This window comes from Mauremys reevesii, linkage group 6 (genome assembly GCF_016161935.1).
Source record: "Mauremys reevesii isolate NIE-2019 linkage group 6, ASM1616193v1, whole genome shotgun sequence".
In the NCBI taxonomy this organism is placed as follows: Eukaryota; Metazoa; Chordata; order Testudines; family Geoemydidae; genus Mauremys; species Mauremys reevesii.
In genome coordinates, this window is record NC_052628.1 from 89,231,304 (window position 1) to 89,241,331 (window position 10,028).

Consider the following 10,028-nt stretch of genomic DNA (forward strand, 5'->3'; position numbering starts at 1 on the left):
GAGGCCCAATCCTGCTAGCCCTTTTTGGGCTGCTCTCTTGTTGGGAGTTCTGAAAGGAGAGGGCTTCAGGGCTTAAGATGGATAACTTCTTAACAATCCTGCCGAACTGCCAGGTTCAGTATTGACTGTATTATACTTGCTTGCTTTCCTTTCTGCCTCTTATTGTCTTCTGCCCAACATACTAAAAGTGAGAACAATTTGTTTGTAAATGGGCATCGCCGAGGCTGTGGTCGACTACATGTGACTGGAGCCCATGCTGAGTTCTGAATACCTCCTTTCCAGCTGTTTTTAAAATGTTTCCTTCTATGAAAGAAACAATTGCTGTAGTTTTAAAAAAAGCTACAAAACACAAAGCAAATTGTAGAACAAGTCAGCTGGTGTGCAGAGACTACTGACTATCATGCTGGTCAATATTGTCTCATTGTGCTCCCCTAGGTCAGTATCCACCTGTTGTCTCTTGTCTTATTCTTTCATTGTAAACTCTTTGGGACAGGGACTGTCTTTTTGTTCTGTGTTTGTACACCAGCTAGCACAGTGGGATCCTGGTCCATGAGTTTAGCTCCTAGGTGTGACTGCCATATAAATAAATAATAATAAATCAATCTTTGCCAAAAAGCATGGTCCTATGAACCCGGAATTGAATTGTACTTTGACAGGTACAATATTCCATACCCAGCATACTGAGAGGAACATCTTGTTGCCTCTACAAGGGCTGAAAATACTGCATTTACTGTCTATCATTTCTTTGATGCAAATATAATTTATACAAAATGAGTCTCAGAAAACAGAACTGTGTCTTTATTTCCCCCCCAGAAAGATAAACAACACTTGGAGGCATGGCAGCTTGTGTACATTCATAACAAAATGGAAAATCAGAACAGATGCAGGAGATATAAAAGAGAGATAGCATACTGAGTTTAAGTGCCTATAATACAAACATTTGTAGCTATTTACTAACAATTTAATTAACTTCCCCCCCCCCCCTTGTGCTACCTTAATTTCAGATTGTTCAATAGCATATGGCAATTGTGGAGTACATTTTGAAAACATTTCCAAAAAAATGTTTTGATACTTAAGGCTAAATGATGGCTTCAAGCCACAGCCCACACTATGGAGGTATGGTGGATGGAGGCACCCAGCAGCAGACCTAGGAAGCACTGGGCCGGAGGTAGCCACTACACCTTGGGGAGCATTATAGTACCATCCATTTTTGCACACTTTCTACCTGCTGTAGACGAGTCCTGCCCCTTCTTTCCTCTCCCCTCCCCGCAATAAAGGATCAGTTCTGCTGGCCAGAGTGCTGGTGGGTGGGTGGTTGTGGCAATTACACCAATCTTCTCTTTTTCTAGCATTGCAGTTCTGAGCCTGCCTGTTCTTGTGCTGGGAACGCAAGGGCCAAAGTTGTGCCTTGCCTTTGTTCAAGGGCACAGGAGGAGGGGAAGGGCCACATGTGCCTACAATCTAGTCCTTTAGATCAAAAATCAAGAAGAATCAAGAAAATCCGACCAAATTGGGACCAGTTAGAAGCAAGCTTTGCTATATCAGCCTTTGAACTGGGGAAGGAGTCTCTTGAGATTAGGTTTTCTGGTTGATTTGTCATGTAAAACTGATCGGGGTAATTTAGCATATGATAAGATTTCATCGGGGGAACTGGATGCCTCAGAGGATTGGGTTAGAGCTGCCGATTTCTGTTTGTCAGATGAATGACCTCATGACTTCACTTAACAACTGCTCTGGAGATACAGCCCTTCTTTAGTTCAGTAGGGTATCTCTGTTAAAATGTGAGAGTATGCACTGACACATCACTAGGCTGAGTCTTTTTTTATACCTGATCTACCTCCGACTTATATAGGCTACCCCACATTCTTTGCTTACAACAGTAGTTCTCAAAGCTGGTCTGCTGCTTGTTCAGGGAAAGCCCCTGGCAGGCTGGGCCGGTTTTTTTACCTGCCGCATCCACAGGTCTGGCCGATTGCGGCTCCCACTGGCCGCGGTTCGCCGCTCCAGGCCAATGGGGGCTGCGGGAAGCAGCGGCAAGCACATCCCTTGGCCCGCGACGCTTCCCGCAGCCCCCATTGGCCTAGAGTGGCAAACCGCAGCCAGTGGGAGCCGCGATCGGCCGAACCTGCAGATGCGGCAGGTAAACAAACTGGCCTGGCCCGCCAGGGGCTTTCCCTGAACAAGCGTCGGACCGGCTTTGAGAACCACTGGCTTACAGTATATTTGTTAACTAATATCAGCCTACTGGAGCTGAGATGATGTCACCTCAGGGGAAACCCTGACAGATGCTATTACAGTATCACACCTGAAAATGCCTTTGGCACTAATCTTGCAAACTAGTCCCTTGGAGTCCACTTGACTTCAGTGGGGCTGTGCAGGCTTTTCAGTTTCACACAGAACATCTTGCAGGCTTGAGGCCTTTGCTCTGTGTCTCTCATGTATAGTAGCACAAATTGTGTGGTTGTTTTAAAAAAAGAATAGGTATGTTTTTGACCCACAAGAGCACATGATTTGTCATATCATATTAGTCCCATATGGGCCCCAGCCTACACTCGGGATTCATATATTCCCAGGCCAGAAGGGACCACTATGATCATCTGTCTGACCTCCAGTATAACAGACCACACAACTTCCCCAAGTAATTCCTAAAGCGAATTTTTTAGAAAAACATCCCATCTGAGCATCCCCACACTTTGGGATATATGGAGGTTAGGATGTGAATTTTGTGATTTGTTCCTATTACTAGGGTATGCCATTGGTCCAATCAAGCCAGGTATGCTGTTTCTATGGAAGTCAAAGGGCACATAGTTTTTAATACTTGTCATGGTGACTTTTCCCCAGCGCTTCTGAGCCTCCACTCCAGTGGGTAAGAGCTAAGGATTGAATGTCCACTTTTCCATTATCTTGGTTCTGACATTTTAAGGGCTGGTCTACACTACAGTTACAACCATGTTAGGGAACACAATTGTGTGCTAAACATGTTAGAAGGTTTGGCCTTGTAAGTGCAGACCAGACTAAAATGTAACATTATTCCCTGAATATGCTTAGAACACAACAATAGTAGAATGATACTCGAACATAACACCAAAATTTCACCTGGCCTACATAGGCAAAACTAAACCATGTTAAAACCATATTAGGACTCAACTATGTTATAGCTGGCTTCCCTACATAGATGTAAATTAGTATAGACAAAAGCTTAAGTGAGACTTATAAAACTATTTAAACCTTTTTGTGTGCGTGTTTGTAATGTAAAAAGTCAGGTTGTAGATTCATACAACTCTTCTCTTTTTTGTGTAACATGTCCTTTAGGGCTGAAGGAAAACCTTCCGGGGGATATAAAAATGATCAGGCATCCATTAAGGAAGAAGAAAAACACAGTCTTTTTTTTATTATATGCAGGTTTAATTTCATTTTTCAATATGTCTGTTTCACGTAATTTACCACTTGACATTATTTGTAGACATTTTGGCTGCTTATATATAAATATTCATTAATGCCAAATGAATCAGTATCCCATTATTAACTTTACACAAGCTGAAATACTGGTTACTCTTTTCAGGATGTGCAGCACCTGTCTAGAGAATTAAAAAACTGGCTTTTTAAAAAAATCTTTGCTAAATAGAAACACTTAAATGGGGACAATGATTTTCAGAGGAGCATTATGCAGGTGTGGATTATGCATTCTATTTGGAATTTAATCTTGAAATAATTTGAATAGTGATTTTAAAAAATGGTTCTCTGAACCTATTAGAGGTTATCCAGTAGCACCCAAGCTTTGTGATTAGATCATATATATTACATATGATTTATTTCTTATTAAAAGCAGCATCAATTTGACAAGGATCTTTAAAAACAGCACCAACGTAAATGTCTCAGCAATTAATCACACAGGGCCTGACAAGTGTTTACTAGTGATTGTGAACTCTGCTTTAACAGGCCCATCTAGGCTTGTTTTTGAGCCTGGTTAGTCTCAGCATGAAAATCAAGACCCTAAATCATGACTGATTCAGTGTTTTGTTTAGTAGTCTTTTTTGTACATATGTTTGCCATTGCACAGTATTTCAATGTTGTGGTGTTAAAGTCAGTTGCAATTGTACACTACACACAAGAGAATCACACGCAACCATGCATTGTTGTCAGCATTTCCAGTATTTAAGAAGACCCAGTCTAGAGCCACTAGGCAGAACAAGCTGTATTGTTCAGAGAGTTAGAGAGAACTATAAAGTCTATGCCTCAATAATAATACAAAAATCTTTATATCTAGTACTATTCAATATTTTCATTAATGATTTGGATAATGGACTGGAAAATACATGTATAGACTTTGCAGATGACACCAAGTTAGGAGGGTTTCCAAGCACTTTCAGGGGCAGGATTAGAATTCAAAAGGACCTTGATAAATTGGAGAATTGGTCTGAAATCAACAAGATGAAATTCAATAAAGACAAGTACAAAGTACCTCACTTATGAAGGAAAAATCAAATGCACAACTACAAAATGGGAAGTAACTGGCTAGGTAGTAAATAGCATGTCAGAAAAAGATTTGGGGCTACAGGGGATTACAAATTGAATAAGAGCCAACACAATGTAATGTAGTTACAAAAAAGCTAAAATCATTTGGGGGGGGTGGTGTTAAGGGGAGTGTTATATGCAATACAAGGGAGGTAATTGTCCCTCTCTACTCGGCACTAGTGAGGCCTCAGGTGGGGTACTGTGTCCAGTTTTGGGAGCCATATTTTAAGAGTGATGTGGACAGATAGGAGACAGTCCAGAGGAGAGAAACAAATGATAAAAGATTCAGAAAACTTGACCTGTTTTAAAAATTGAGCATGTTTAGTCTTGAGAAAAGGAGATAGAGGCAGGACCTGATAACAGTCTTCAAATTTGTTAAGGGCTGTTACAAAGAGGGCAGTGTTCAATTGTCTTCATGTCCACTGAAGGTAGGACAATAAGTAAATGGCTCAATCTTTGCAAGGGAGACTTATATTAGGTAATAGGAAAAATTGTCTGTATAAGGATAGTTATATACTGGAATAAGTTACCATGGGAGATTGCAGAATCCCCATCCTGGGAAGTTTTTAAGAACAGGTTAGACAGACACCTGCCAGGGATGGTCTAGGTATACTTAATCCTATCTCAGCACAGTTGGGCTGGCCTAGACTAGATGACCTCTCAGGGTCCCTTCCAGCCCTACATTTCTACAATTACAAGCGAGACCTGTCTCTTCTCTACCATAAGGGACACTACAAACAGCTGGACAATTGAAGACCCCAGTACATTTCCCCCCTTTAAAGATGCCAACAGAAGTGACTTGATTTTTGTTGGAGATTGTATTTCTTGGAATCCCTTACGCATGATCTCTTCACTTTTAAGGCTCAGTACTGTGTGCACAATAGGGCATGGCTGGACTAGGTTCAGGAGGTGATGGGACAGAGCTCCAGAATTTGATAGTCCACAGTATACCCCGCTGTCCCCCACAAACCCATTGGAAAATAACTGTGGGTATTTGTGGCTGAAGTTATCCCTGTATAAATAATCATTGAATAAAGTATGCCTTGTGAGATAGCATTTGAAAACTAATAACTCACTGGTCAATAATATGGTGAAATGTATGTAGCAACACTGTATGTAAAGTTATACACATAAGCTGAAATTGGGCTACCAGACAAGTCTAGGGAGTGGAAAAACCTGTTTTTCAAAAGACAAGCTGACACCTCCAGCCAGATGTCAAAGCTGATGGACAATCACGTGTCCAGTGTCCATTCTTTCACAAAGGGGGTCAAAACCAAACTGATCTGCATTTTAGCAAACAGCATAGAACCTCTTTCACCACAAGCTGCCTCCGTCCTCACAGTGGAAATGAACTTTATTTAAGGTAAGCCTCAGGAAAATGCATTTCAGGGGACTGAACTACAAAGTGCAGGGCAAAACCACCACAAGCTCCCTATCCATCCCTCTCTCTCTTGCTCTTTCACCTAAGATGACAAAGGAAGCAGCCGTTTAATTTTGGGGGAGATCCTGACTTGAAGTTTGGTCAGTCCTGTTGCTGGGAGCATGTGGTAAGAATTTCTCCTTGAACCAAGTCTAATTTGTTGTTTTAATTACTAGAAAGCATTATATCTTTATTTTCTTGTAACCATAGTTTGTACATTCAATTCTCACATTGCTTGTACTTTCTCAGAGCTAGGGCTGATTCTATATTTGTTTATTGTCTGTCCCAAAAAAACAGAATTGTGGGTAAATGGGAAATGCATTTTCCCTTGTTTAGCTTCAGTCCAGACTGACTGATTAGGCTTAGGACTTCCTTTGAGGGTTTTGATGTGTTCTTCCATCAAAGATCCAGATATCTGAATATTGTCCATGAAAACTACAACTCCATTTGCGTTCCTTAACATGCCATCTTTCTTTGGAAAATTTTAAGTTCACTGGTACAGAAGACCCCGTCTCATGATTCCCTTGCCCCCCCTCCTCCCAGAAGGGAATCATCCCTTCCTCATACACACTTTCTAGACAAGCAGATTTTCTCTCCTCCCAACCCCCAAGTTTTCACAGCTCCTCTCTACTATGATTTTAAATGTAACTCTTCCCTCGGGCAGAACCTGAGCCTATATTTCAGAGCTGATACCCATAAACATGCTTGTATTAAAATCTTCTCCGTTTGTAATGCTCTGATTTAGCTATAGATCTTTATTTTTGGGTAGAGTGCCTTTTTACAGCTTTCTAAATTTATATAAAACATTTGTTTAGGGTGTCAACACATTTTTAATTTTAATTACTGTGTATCATGCCTCTGGGTGTAAAACTGTCAAATCAATCTGAGTTTCTACATAAACATGTGGGGAACTGTGTGTGTTATCACTCAACAATTGCTAGTGGGCACTTAGCAAATTCTTGTCTAGTTTTTTGTTCAGGATAGCATTGGTAGAAAGAATTGCTGATTATTTGTCAAATTGCATGTAGTAATGTCCTTGATTCTTTCAAAAATGGCAAGTCAGTGTGATTGAATAGCCCTTTGGCCATAGGATGTACAGTTTCGATCTATTTCTAAAGCAGTGCAGACTCTCAGTTAGATCCAGGTTGCTCAATTGGCAGACTATTTTACCCTTCCCCCACTTTTTAAAGGGACATTATCTGATGTAATAGAATGGCCAGCAGACTGCTCCATTATCACTATTATGCAGGGGGTGCAGGATTTTGTGTGGGTGCACTTTCATTTAAAATAAAACCCTTTTCTTAATAATGTTGTAATTAATTGGCCAGTGTACCACTGTGTCACAGGTGCTGCACTACTCACAGCCAAGGCAGCAGAGTCTTATGTAGTTATTTACATTAGTGCAAAGGAGCTGTAAACAACTATCAAATCAGAAAGGAAACATTTTACTCCCATTTTGCACAGGTGTACCTGACTACACAAAGTGCAGAACACCAGTAAACCAGATCCAGGATCTGTGCCTTTGGAGTAGGAGAACCTAAATTCTGTATTCACTGTTGTAATGAATTTCCAACTGTCTTTGATGTGTGGAACAGTGACAATCAGGAAGTCCTATGTAGGATTTTTTTCAGTGTATCTGTAAGGCCTCCCCATCATTGTCTGGCACTTTAAAGTACTTTCACTTTCTGTTTGGGTGATACCAAGCCCTGGTTGCATACAGCTGGTAGTATTCGAGGTCTGAGGAGGGCATTTCTGAATACTAGAAAGAGCCAGGCAGAGGGGCCCTTCTCACGTACAGCACAATAACCTCATTGTTACCTGGCACTTCCCTCTTCATCTGTTGTGTCTTCCAGTGGTCTCATCTTAGATTTAGATTATGAGATCTTTGGGGCAGGGGCTGTTTTTTGTGTATGTGTACTGCACTTAGCGCAGTGGGACTGGGGCCTGTAGGCACTACTGCAATACAAATAATAAATAATTTACATTTATTACTGTAATGGGGTGCACTCACCTCTTATGAGCGCCCCTTGGCCAAGTGTGTGCAACTACGTGTGCGCTCTCTCTCTCTGTGATGTGTCTTTGGTGACTCAGCCCTCCAGCCGAGTCACACATACAGTCTGTCTGTGTGATGAAAGCAAAGCTAAACCCCTTCCAGGGTACAAGTCCAACAGGGGTCTCCCTCAGTGCCCCCTGTAATGTCTCCCACAAGTTGTCCCTGCTCAGGGATCGAGGTGTGCCCCAGGACTCCCTCCCTGGCAACAAAGGCCTTGCCCTCTTAGGGCCTTTCTGGCCACAACTCTCCAGCTAGGCTATTGCAGTTCAGTTCCCCCCTCTGGGGGCACCTCAATATCCAGGCCCCTTCTCCCAGTGGCTAATAGGGGTACATGCTAACAGGCCCACTAAGTACTTCAGGTCCCAGCCCAGGGACACTGTAGATAACAGCTGTCTGCTGCATCCCTTTATCTAAGTCATGCTGCTGCTCTAATTCCCTCGGCCACTTCCCTATGGCCCTGCCCTGTCTTCACCCTTACCTCAGGGCCTTGTCCTGATGGAGTCCCTGCAACAAGTTCAGGGCTCCTTCTTGCTCTCCCTGGCTTCCAGCAGCACTACCTCATCCAAGGTCCTGCAGTTCCCTCAGCCAGCCACACACCATCCATGCTCCTCCAGCTCTAGCAAGGAACTGAACTCACGCTGGCCCTGCAGCTCTTCTTATACTAGCCTGCTGGGCCCTGATTGGCTGCTTCCCACACAGCCGATCTAGGTAGCTCAGAGGACCTCTCTACTGCCCTTTTCAGGGGTGGGGTGTAGGGTTGACAGGCATCTGGTTTTCAACCGGTACTGACCGGGCCATTAAAAGTCTGGTTGGCAGTTCAGTGGGGCTAAGGCAGGCTCCCTACCTGCCCTGGCTCTGTGCAGGTCCCAGAAGTGGCCTGCATGTCCCTACAGCCCCTAGGCACAGGGGCAATCATCAGGGAAGCTCTGTCTGCTCCCCCCTTCCCCAGCGCTGGCTCTGCAGCTCCCACTGGACGCAACACACGCTGCTCAGAGCTGCCTGGCCATGCCGCCACCTCAGGGCCGGACATGCCGGCCGCTTCCGGGAACGGCACAGAGTCAGGGCAGGCAGGCAGGCAGGGAGCCTACCTTAGCCCTGCTGCACCGCCAACTGGGAGCCACCTGAGATAAGCGCCATCTGGATGGAGCCCACACCCCACACCTCAAACCCCATCCTGTATCCCAGCTCCCAGCCACAGGTCAGAATCCTAACTCCCTCCCAGATCCCACACCCCCATCCGCACTCCAACCCCCTGCCCAAGCCCTGAGCCCTCTCCCGCACTCCAAACCCCTTGACCCCAGCCTGGAGCCCCCTCCTTTACCCCAAACCTATCATCCCCAGCCCCACCACAGACCACACATCCCTGGCCAGAGCCCTTACCCCTTCCCACACCCCAACCCCAGCCCCAGCCCCAGCCCAGTGAAAGTGAGTGAGGGTGTGAGAGAGTGAGTGACTAAGGGAAAGGGGCTGGAGTCAGTGGGGGTGGGCCCCAGAGAAGGGGCAGGACAGGAGCAGGGGCAGAGGGTGGGGCAAGGGTGTTTGGTTTTGTGCAATTAGAAAGTTGGCAACCCTAGTGGGGTGTGGGGGGCCACAAGGCCTCCAGCAAGGGGGCTCGGGGCCTAGTCCATCCCGTCACAATTACATATGGATAAAAGAGGGAAACTGATGGGTGAACAAGGGGCCAGATCTTGAAATCAATGGATCTGCGCTGATTTACACCAGTGAGGATCTGGCCTAAGGTTTCTAAAACAACTAAATGGATTAGGACCAATTAACCACAATTTATATTAAATTATACTTTGTGCAAAACAGCACACTGAAGAGCCGTTGTCTCTTTATTAAACCTGAAGAAACTTCACTTCTCTCCCATTTCTTTTATTTCTCACTTGGTCCATCCTGTTTATTTCTCTTTCTGATATTTCATTTCCCATTAAAGGTATATTGTTTCACTTTATGAGGAACAGCTTCAGTGAAGTAGTGGGAGAAGTGTGCTGCACTTTTGATATATACATTATTAGCTTTTGATTTTCTGCCTCAGGT

General features: G+C 44.0%; 1 long non-coding RNA gene across 1 annotated transcript in view; it reads right to left on the reverse strand.

The window, feature by feature from the left end:
* The window catches only part of LOC120408573, a 63,637-nt gene extending 55,097 nt beyond the window's left edge, over positions 1-8,540 (reverse strand). Inside the window, exon 1 of the long non-coding RNA XR_005600795.1 lies at positions 8,467-8,540. This is a non-coding gene — a long non-coding RNA (uncharacterized LOC120408573). The remainder of the gene's footprint in view (positions 1-8,466) is intronic.
* Positions 8,541-10,028: the final 1,488 nt, after the last annotated feature.